The following is a 12,269-nucleotide window of genomic DNA, read 5'->3' on the forward strand; positions in this document are numbered from 1 at the left end:
CGCCTATTGCTTGTATTGAACAAAAACGAGGAATGCATTGTTTTTTACCGTATTTATAACAATATTATTTACTTCGTACGTTTCCGGGACTTTAACGAATGAAACTTATATTTTATGAAAGAAAATATGGTCAAGGCTATTTTTAATAAATTTTTGAAAATATTTTTTTTCTGCAAATTTCACCGATTTGTCTGACGAACGGAATAAGTTCCAATGGAAAGTATACAACTTGTACAACATGAATAAATTAGGTTGCCTATGTTTTTCCGGTCACTATTATGAGGTTGCCGTGTTTAAACAGGCGAGTTAAAATCGATAATTGCACCCATCTGTCTGACGCTTGAATTATATATCAAAATAATGGTAATTTTATTGCGAATACAATGGTATAGGGTTGCCTCCAAAAATCCGGTCACAAATAAGGGTTGCCAGGCTTTTAAAGAAAATAAGAAGGAAAGACTTTTAGCGATAACTCAAAAACGGCTTAACTGATCACGATTGTTTTAACTATTTTCGAATGTGTTTATTTATCACTATTTTTGTGATTTTTTTCATAATTTTTGGATCAATGGTTCAAAAGTTAGAAGGAAAAACCCTTTTTTTTTATTTCTAAATAATTATTTCCGAAATGATTCACTTTATCAAAAAATGTTGTTCATAGACCCCTATTTATTTTGAGAGACCTATCCAACGACACTCCACATCATGGGGTTGATACGATAAAAAAATTGTCACACACATTTTGTTTCTTTCACAGCGATTATTTCCGAAAATATTCACTTTATCAAAAAATGATTTTCTAAAACCCCTATTTATTTTAAAAGACCTATCCAACGACATCCGACATCATAGGGTTGAAACGAAACAAAAAATCCTTACATACATTTTGTTTCTTTCGAGGCGATTATTTCCGAAAATATTCACTTTATCAACAATTGATTTTTGAAAACCTGTATTCATTTTAAAAGACCTATCCAACAATATCCGGCACTATAGGTTTCAAATGTTCAAAAAATCCTTACGTGCTTTCTATGCTAACGGAATGAAAGTTTCTTAGTGTATTTTTATTAGTTTCATAATGAGTCTCGTCGTTATTTATATATATCGGAGCGTAATTTAGGTATTAGGTTATTCAGGAATGGCTAGATGCACTAGATAATACATCTTAAGGCTTAAGGCGTAGGTATTCAACGCGACACTAGGTATAACGCGAGATCACTCAACAACATAATGCGTATTCCGAAAGGAGTTAAATACTAAGTTACGACTACTGGGCGAGATGTTGTCTCACGGATGCGTGTTTCATGCGCTCAGTCGCAGAATAGAATGACATCCCTTCATCGGCTTGCATAGGATAAGCTTCGCCTCAAAAATCACTAACATAATTAATGACCAAACACGACCCGTGAGAACACATCCAATCGGCATTTTAAGTGCGCCAATTAAATCAAGTGGTGTCAAGTTCACACTCTATTTGTCGGACGTCTTAGTGGAGTCGCACAACTCGCACAGCGGGACGCCGGCGCCTTCGAGTTTTTTGTATCAAACCATAATAACAAAGCTCGGACTCGCACATGTCCCGTTTACCGGGCACCTGAAGTAATTGTACTGATTCGATCTTTATTATCCACATAGCTTACAAGCTTTTATGATAAATCGCATATAAGCGACCATTATTTGAATTTACCAATTATATCACCTGCGCGTCGACGTATATGTTATATATAGTATATATGTATATATGTGAGTATATGTCATTTTTATTTTATTTTTGCTGTTATATTTGTAGCACCGCCCACAATCTCTCTGGTTAGCCTTAAGGTTGACTGGTAGAGAATGCCTTATGGCATTAAGTCCGCCTTTTGTACTGTAAGGTTTTTCTTTTGTGCAATAAAGATTAAATAAATAAATATAGGGTAGAGCGAGTGGAGCGGCCGCTCTAGGCGCCGGATGGCAAGGGGGGCGCCAAAATGGCAAATAGATATAACTCCGTAATAGATGGATACAGTCTAAGGAAAAAACGTGCCTCGAAAATCACGAAAATTTGATTCTTGATCAGAGGGCGCCACTAGCTTTGGCCTACTGTCGTATAGATGGCGTTGACGGTTTCGTTTGTTATTTAACAATTTTAACGCATATCAGTGAAAGAACATGGGTCAAAATCATATAAAAATAATAAATGCAAATAAAAAAACCTTTATCCATATTTAAATACATTTTAACGTTTTTTTACAAATTCATTTTTACTTTTAAAGTATGTCGATAGATGGCAGTGAATTTACAGTGGTTACAAAATTTACTATGACAGTACCGCTCTATCTTATTATATCCTCTTTGCTTTAACGAAGGGCGCCAAAACCCCATTTCACCCTACCCTGATCAAGGACTCGGGCCGGCACGGCACTGGATAAGAGTAAACAGATTAGATGTGAGGTGTTCTCAAAAACGGAAAAGTAAGTTGCATTTTATCCACAAGTGGCGAAGTAATTTGATGCTAATTTTGTGTTGATTTTCAATGATGGGTATTAAATAATGTTCATTTGGATTTTATTTATAATGTTTTACAGTAAGTATTTTACTAGTTGGTGTGGTGAAAAAAAAATGCTTTACTTTGTAGCAAAGTTAGTTTAAATATAAAAATCATGATTTTTAATTTAATCTTTTGTTTAGAAACAACCTAGAGTACATTCTGTGGTCAATACGAGTACCTACTCTTTGGCTAATGTTAAACATTAAATTCCCACACTGAAAACCACAATATATGATTATAAGTTTTTATGATAATACATAATACAGGCGACCATATTTTAAAATACAACCAGAGTATGTGTTATCTATATAAGCGGTTGTACTCCGGACATAGTTTTATCCCGGACACTTGTCAGTATTTCCCTACTCCTGCGGTTATTTACATATATTATATGATTTGAAATGTTATCATTAAATATCGAAATTAAGTTAACGTTAACGAAGCTTGAGAGCGGCTCGTAAACCTACATACCTATGAAGTGTGGGACGTTAAAGGTTGAAAGGACAACTCCAGACTCGAGAATATACTGAATATTTATTAAGTATTTAAAACAATGCTTATATAGAATAGAATAGAATAGAATAGAATAGAAAACGTTTATTGTAAAAATCTACATACAGCACCATACAAATTTAAAAAGAAGAAGATCTTATACACTAACACGTAAAATTACATGTAGCTTATATACTAACATGCAATAATTACAATATTGATGCTGCTATAGAGGCTACAAATGGACACCACTCAGCATATGCTCTAACATATAGGTATATGCTACAGCGCTGGTCTTCCGTGGAGCCCAGGGCAAGAAGATAGCTCAAAACAGTAAAGGCAGTAACTAACAATTAGGACAAATTAGAAACAATATACAAGGAAAAATTTGAAAGTGGATGTGGAAGTGAGTGGTTTGGGAATATGTAAAAATATATATAAAGAGGTGTAAGTCAAGCATGTATTTAGTTTAATATATAGTGGAGCATATATGCCTTAAGGCGTTAGATCTGATATACTATGATTCTAATGGGTTTAGTGTAGTGGAAGTAACATAAGTTTAATGATGCGATCAACCCAAGGTTTATGGCATTATATGTGTCGTTTTCAAGCAAAAGGTACCACATTGTCGCTTGCCATAAGGACGCTCTGGCAGGTTTTTCATATAAAGATACATGCAATTTTCCTCCTTATGGTAAGCGACAATGTGGTTCCTTTTGGTTGAAAACGTCACATATAATTAATGTTCTGTTAAATAGGTTTAATACAGGTCAAGTGTGGATGTGTGTGTGACCTCCACTACAGCTCTCCCGTTTTATTGAGACAAAAAATAATGAAATAAAAAATTAAATAAAAAAGTAAATTTTTTTGGCTTAAGAAACTTAATTGTAAGTATGCCTATGGTATACATATGATTTCTTAATTTCTACTTATACTGTCTACATTACGTATTCCTTATATGGTACAGTCCTGCAATAATATGCTACTCTTCGAAGGCCGCAAAAATATGTGACACGCTCCTATGGCTCTACAAATAAGACGGTGTCAGATATTTTTGCGGCCTTCATTGTAACATATTATTGCTGGTGACTGTACATTGTTTAGTTCCCGTTTCTACCTCTCCCTTATAAACTCTCTTTGTTAGCCTTCTTTCACTCATTAAAATAAATTAAATTATAGGTATACTATAGGTAGGTAGGCTATTTAAATTATAGGTATTATAATACTTATGACCATGATGCAATCAGCATACAGATTAATATTAAAATGTTGAATTTCTTAGTAAAACCAAGTAAAACTAAATATAAACATAAATTAATAGAACAGCGCTTTTGGCCTAGCGGTAAGAGCGTGCGACTTTCAATCCGTAACTCGCGGGTTCAAACCCCGGCTCGTATCAATGAGTTTTTCGGAACTTATGTACGAAATAGCATTTGTTACCATTCGCTTTTCGGTGAAGGAAAACATCGTGAGGAAACCGGACTAATCCCGAAAAGGCCTAGTTTACCCTGTGGTTTTGGAAGGTCAGATGGCAGTCGCTTTCGTAAAAACTAGTGTCTACGCCAATTCTTGGGATTTGTTGTCAAGCGGACCCCAGGCTCTCATGAGCCGTGGCAAAAATGCAGGGATAACGCAAGGAAGGAGATAAATTATTAATAGAAGAATGTCAATTAATTCTTCAGACAGTCACTGGCATTGTGATCATAATTTTAACGATCTATTAAATTTCAATGACGTGGCGGTCAAAATGTTTGATCATTTGATCGCTGTTTTATATAACACGCAATACCTTACCTTACTTAATGGCGCAGCGACCCAAAATGAGTGTTGGCCTCCGACACGAGTACACGCCAGTCGTCTCGATCCTGTGCCATCTCCCGCCAGTTATCGGGATAGAGATCGCTCAAGTCTACTCCAACAGCATCGCCCCAGCGATACCTTACCTGGGACGTCCGACCGGCCGGCACCCCACATGGCGTCCCAAGTATGCCCTTTTAACGCCGCGATCCTCCTCCATTCTCAAAACGTGGCCGAACCAGCGGAGACGGTGAGCTTTTGTCTCGCCTATAATGTATAACACGCAATATTAAACTTAACTAACTTAATCTAAACTTTATTAGAATGTTTTATGGTTTATTTTATACTGTAACCTTTGTCAGCTATCGCCGACTGTGACGGTCAAAGAATTAAGTCCCCGGCAAGCTCGGCCGAATTACACCTTTTCATGCAAACGTAGTTCCGCTCTCATTTTAAAACTACGTCTTGGATTGTAATGAAACTTTGCACATACAATGACATGAGGTATATCTAGATCTGTAATTAGTTTATACCGTGTTTTTTTTGATATCCGTTAATTTTAAGGGGAGATTCTTCAGGTTAAGTAAAGTTAATTTCTCTAAGAAACTAGTGTTTTAACTCTTACGGTTTTTGAGATATTCAATAAATAAATTTAATTGCTGAACCTGTGTAAAAGATTCTTCATTGCCTCCAAATTTTATTTATTTTTTAAGTTTCGTCAGTAAAGCGTTTTCCATTGATAGCTATTCACTACAAGAAGGTTACTGAGGTGAGTTAGTTTGACAATTCCGACATTACCTACTTTTCTTTCATTATGTGTCACTTAATGTCATAATGTAACAACATTTTACATCTCAGCGGAAAATGCCACGATATAATTATCCTCCTGGAGAGGTTCGCGATATACATTTTGTTTACGGCTTATGCAACGGCAATGCTGCTGAAGCGGCCAGAGAATACAGACGCCGATACCCCGATCGACGAACCCCGGACCCATTCACGTTTATTAACGTGAGTATTGTTCGTTTTCATCTTCTTATTGCTAAGATATTTTTTGCAGTAGTGCCAATAGTATTCTAATTATTATTGTTATCGTTGCAGCTGCATAGACGTCTAGGTGAACGAGGTCTACCACCGATACCTCATGAACGGGATATAAACTTAAACCTAGAAGATGAGATAGGCATTATGAATACTATCATTGAAGACCCCACCCTATCTACAAGGCGGGTGGGGCGTATATTCAACGTATCTCACAACAAAGTATGGGATTTGTGGAAACGGTATGGCCTACATCCGTACCATGTTCGAAAGGTGCAGGGTCTTTTGCCGCACGATAGCATTTCACGTCTTGCATTTTGCCAACGGACAAACGAACTTTTAGTTCAAGATCCTCAGCTTATCAGCAAAACATTGTGGATGGATGAGGCGCAATTCACAAGGGCGGGAATTGTGAACTCTAAAAATATTCATTACTGGGCCGATTTTAACCCAAAAATTGCCCGTGAATCATCTTTCCAACACGAGTTTTCGGTGAACATGTGGGCGGGGATACTTAACAATCAGCTAATTGGTCCTGTCGAAATTCCAGCTAGGCTGAACGGTGATAATTACTTGAATTTTTTACAGGGCCTTCACCTATTAAGATTATTTTGAAGATTTGCCGTTGGAAACATTGCGTACACATTGGTTACAGCATGATGGAGCACCCGCACACTTCGCACTTACTGTACGCCAGTATTTGAATCAAAATTTTCCCGGGCGTTGGATAGGGCGTGGCAGTCCAACACTTGCTTGGCCTGCCAGGTCTCCCGACCTAACGCCCCTAGATTTTTATGTGTGGGGCACTTTAAAAGATCGAGTTCATTCAAAATCTCTTGCAACTCGAGAAATCTTACTGCAGAGAATTCAAGAAGAAGCCGATGACATGCGTGCCACTGACGTTAATTTAAATCGTCAAATACGAACGCGATTAAATGTCTGTTCAGAGCAAGGAGGCGGTCATTTTGAAAATCTTTTACATTAAACTACGGTGCTTCTATTTTCTTAATGTCCCTCGGCAGTCCTCATATTTCCGAACTCAAGCGATAGCTAATCGACACTAACAAAGTAGAAGCACTGTAATTACATAACTACATCAGTCATCAGCTATTTCTTGAATATAATATTTCCTTCGGTTACCGCGATTAGTACTCTTTTAACCGTGTTACTTTAGCTGTAAGTTTTCCTAATAAATAAAATAAAATAAATAAATAATAAATAAATAAATGAAACACTAAAAAGTTGAAAACGGACTAAATCGCGTGCATTGGCTACATCCACAGGGTAGAATGAAGACTCATTCTGTTTTCATTCTACTCTGTTACATTACAATTGCTGTAAAGCTTGGGGATGTAGTCAATACACCTACATGACTTAGTCCGTTTTAAAGCACTAATTTTAATAACTTTTTTTTTATTCTTTGGGGATTTCTCGCAGATTGCAATAGTTTTGCAGTATTTCCAACGGCAAATTAGATAATATTGTTGTCACGAATAGGTCTAAATAAAATTAAGGTGTCAAGCATCGTCGGCAAAAGTCTGCAGTCTGCCAACATGTCTCTGGTAAGCCTAAGTTCAATTAAGTTTGATAAACCTCTCGTCCTCGCCAAGGAGAAGCCAAACATTCCCAGGATGCTGCGTGAGGCTATTGAAATAAAGAAAGTTTCTAATTTCGGTAACACCAGCTTGGGATCCTGTATTCTCATCAAGGATCAAGCACGACACAGGACTGGAAGACCTTAATGTCGACTTTGTTTGAAAAAAATTAAAACATCAGTTTTAATGTTTTAAAACATTGTTTATCAAAACAATGACGTTGCGTTGTTTTATCACAGAGTTCCTATGGCCAACTCCATTCTCCGTCATTAGATCAGCTCGATGGTAGAATAACGTTGCGTTGTTACCCAACTTACATAAGTATGTGAAGTTTTATCTGCATCTAAATTATTTGATTTGTGCCTCACCCATCCACAATATTTCGTTGATATTAAGCTCTTTAATAAGATCTTGACCTAAGAGATGTATTGCCTTTTGCCAAAATGCAATTCTTAAAAAGTTTCGACAAAAGACCCTGAACCTTCCGAAAATGGTACGGAAGTAGTTCTAACACAGAATAACTAATTATAAATTAGATTAACTAAAACTTGTAAAATAAAAATAGTTTAGATACAAAATGACTTGTCTGAAATTTAGGATTTGTTATTTTTGTTAAAAGATTTGTTATTATTTTTAGATGATTAAATTGATTGTTCAAATTATAAGCCACTTTTATTTTGAAATCAGAAAGCCTGTTTAGTATTTAAACCCCAAACGCATAGATAGACGAAGCACTACCGATTGTAGGTATGTACTACATTTAGCACACGTTTAACGTACCTACTAGTGCCTATGACACCGAAGTGCCCAAACGGCTGATGCAATTTATTTTGTTTGAAGGGTCACATAATATTCTTACACACAGTTTTCTTAGCTCTGATAAGGAGGCATTTCGTTCAGTTGTTTGAAGATAATAAATTGGTTTCTATTTCATGATGGGATGTGAATGCTACCGTTTTATACTGAGTAACTGTGTAATATTGCAAGTTTGTAGTGTAAAATTGTGTTTTAAGGTACAAAAGGTTTACATGTGCATTTTAATTGTAATTGAGTCATTCCACATGAAAACGTCTGAAATTCGTCATTGTGTGTAGCCGCGTGGTCAAGGATTTTAATGAAAAAAGTGAGGGTGTACTATGAGACATGTTTTAACAACAAACACCGTTGTTGTTTATTTTTTAAATATCTACTTTTTTCCATCAGCACAAATCGGAAGATCGAAGTGCTGTCATTTTCCTAGTCCCACAGACTATGATGAAACTTTGCTTAGAAAATGTGTATAAAAATAGTGTTTTTTAAATATTATGGTTTAATAAACACAGTATCCATTATGCATTTATCCATTATTTGCCCGTATGGTGCCGGGTAAGAATAGCACCACCCCCCCTCTCTTTCCGTGGGTGTAGTAAAAGGCGACTTAAGGAAAATCCGGTGGATGGGCAGCAGCGTCCTCCGAGAACTACCTCTATCAAACTGCGGTCGCCAACCCGCCTGCCAAGCGTGGCGACTACGGCAATCCCCCCTACGGTACTTGGGAAGGGGCCTATGTCCAGCAGTGGACGTCTATCGGCTGAGATGATGATGATGATTATTATTATTATAATATTTTACTCCAACACTTCTGCGTAAATTACCGAATCACTAAAAATCGTAAAGAAAAATACATTTTTGATCGAATCAAATTGAAACCCTGACTTTGTATTGGACCTAGGAATTACACCTATTAATCATTCGAAAATACGCACTTTGTTGCCAAGCGGACCCCCGGCTTCCATGTCTGAGCCGTGGCAAAAATGCCGGGACAACGCGAGAAGGCGTAAATATGCACTTTTGAATAAATCTTAATGGGTCTACTTTGAACCAACAAAGATCAATGTTTATACGTAATTTTTTTTAAAGTATTATTAAATGATAGATTCTTATTTTTGCTAAGTTACGAGATACGAAATTTAAAAAAGTTACGAGATACGAAATCGGAGAGTCTCGTCTGACACGCCGTGGGAGACGGACGCACGTTTGGGAGCCCTTTTGTTCTTTCCCGGTTGTAAAATCCCAGAAAAAACAATAGAGCCCGCGTTAACGCCACATGCGACAACTGGCCGACCGTCGGTTCAAGTTCCTTTACGCGACCTAAACACCTAAACACAGATTCGGTTTCTCGGGTCGCTGTTCATAAATATCCCTAATAGTGAAATGCGGTCAAATAATATCTATGTGTATCCATGAGTGAATTGAGTCAAGTGCGTGTGGCCCTTGTCTGCGCCATGTATCAGCTCGGCGGCGCCTGCGGCCCATCACTGAGGCGCGGTACTGCTGCCGGCTCCGCCTACACGACGGACAAATTGGTGAGATCGGTCCTTGATACGTTTCTTAGCCCCAGTATTAACATCCCAAGATATTCCATTGTTAGTCGAGCCAAAACTACAACAGTCCCCCGAATAGTAGATACCATCCTACCATCTACGAGACAGCGTTGTCTGATAGCGTGATTATATTGTATTAAATAGGTATCGAAACGATCGCAGTTCTCATTGTCTATCTCAGTTAAATACCTAGCTTCATCTAACTCTGTAGTGACACCTTAATGGTTCGTGTTCGTCTTAATTAGGTCATTAGACAGATATTTGAACTTGGTTTTATTGGATTAAATACCTACTAACTTGCATCTAGCTTCGCCTAGCCTATAGCTTCAGCCATCTGGGGCTCAGACGTCGCCTGGGGTGCGTTGAATTATAGGAAACGACTTTTAGAGCTCTACAACAGAGGCCGAGTCGTAGACAAAAACAATGCACTTCCCTTAAACACATCTGTTGACCAAATAACCATAAAAAAGACCGACAGATTGCACAATTGGTCCAACGGGTTTTTTTTGTTAGCATACCCGGACATTAGTGATTTGTTTATTACAGTGTCAGTGTCTTTGTGTTTTTTATTTGTGCAAAAACATAACTACCGATGACAGTGTTTGGTTTGGTGCATAAGTATGGATAATATTTGTAGTGCTGTTTTTACCAGCTTAAAACTACTATGTTGAAACTGACTATTTCTTAGTGTTGACGTAGACGACACGAGCGAATAATCTTACGAGATATAATAAATCAGTCAGGAGAAAAGAATGCCGCGGGCAAACACAAGGTCCATGAGCAGTTATTTATATGATATTAAATTTTAGCAATTAATTACTTACGGGTTTTAGTAGTGTCTATTGACGGTGTTGGTGTATTTTATATTACCTAATATATTTATTGTGTCATTTGTGTCTGGTGATACTGAGGTGCCGGGACTCGTGCCAGTGTTGCTTGTTAAGTGCTATTAATTTTGTGTGCCATCATCATCAGCGACCAAAGTAATACTATTTATTACGAGGCGACAAGAGATTACTCGCAAAATCGCAACCCCAAGATGTCAGGCGTCGGCGGGCAACACACGACTTTTCGGCAAAGCGAACTATTGTGGCAGCCAACACAGGACAGGATAGACCCGACAGATGCGGATTACCGACGAAATTGACAGCCTAGTGCGCGCGTAGCACATGCGTGGTCGAGCCCGACGTGGTATAAGCATATGGGTGGAAGAGACTCAGGATAAACTTAAGGGCCCTACAAGTGAAGGCCGTATAATGATAATAATATGAAGATACTACTCTGTCTTTTCGAAAGCACTCATTAACGCAATGCAGGCCTTTTGAAGAAAAGTCACTTACGAAAGCTATCAAGGGGCCTCGATTGCTGCTGACTACGAGCCTGACGAGAGCGAGAGACGATTAACCTTCGAACAATGAACTCAACTTAATCGCAGTCACCATCCCTTCGTACATACTTACACTAATATTTATCTTATCTTCCCTAAACTGGGCACGATGCTGGTATTCGGTCTGGTTCTTCAACTCCCGTCAACTCCTATCCTCGACTGCAACAGCCCCACACTCCTCACCTGTATTATTGGCTCACCGGTGTCTCGGGCAGGAGGGTCAGTTGAGCATGCCGGGGCGGCAGATGAAGGGAGGTGTATACGAGTAGGCCCGAATACACGTCCTGCCTCGGAACAGGTTTGTCTGGACGGAGGTCGTTAGCGTACCGTAGCATACGCCTCTAACCGACGGCCTGGATCGTACCAGCACGTGCATTTGAGCAAGCTCGACGAGCCTCTCCGTCTCTCCCTCCCTTGTGTGACCAACGCTTCTGCGTCCTTGCAGCAGAACTGCTGGCTGGTGTAGTCACTAAACGGAAACGGAAACGGAAACGGAGTTACGAGATACGAAATCGTATCGTAGTAGTAGGTACTTAGAAAAGGTGTCTAAAACCCTTAAAACTGGACGTAAATATGTATTTTTTAGTTAAATGAAAAGCATCGGCAAAGGCATTATAATAAGGCATATTATAATATCTCGTTTTATTCTTAGGTACTTCTACGTTTCGTAACGAAACAGTCATCGGTTAAATAGCAAAATCTGAATTCTAGTCCGAAAACTAAGAAAATTGGCAGTACCCAGTTTCAAAGCGTATTGATCAGATACCTAGTCATTATGAAAACGGTAGTTAGTAAGCTACAATAAAAAATAAAATCATTTTCAGCGGAAGTTTCTAAGCAGAGTTTGAACCTAACTAGGTTAGGTAGGTCTGTCGGCTGACATGATGATGATGATGATGAGGTTCAAACTCTGCTTAGAAGCTTTCGATGAAAATGATGTTGTTAGTAGTAAGAAAATTACACCATTTCAATGTTCCAATGAGTGCCAATCGAACACAAAGTATTAAAAAAATCCCATGGGCTTAGTGATTTCATACCCCAAAGTATACCCCAGACTTTTAGAC

Source organism: Cydia strobilella, chromosome 26 (assembly GCF_947568885.1).
Source record: "Cydia strobilella chromosome 26, ilCydStro3.1, whole genome shotgun sequence".
In the NCBI taxonomy this organism is placed as follows: domain Eukaryota; kingdom Metazoa; phylum Arthropoda; class Insecta; order Lepidoptera; family Tortricidae; genus Cydia; species Cydia strobilella.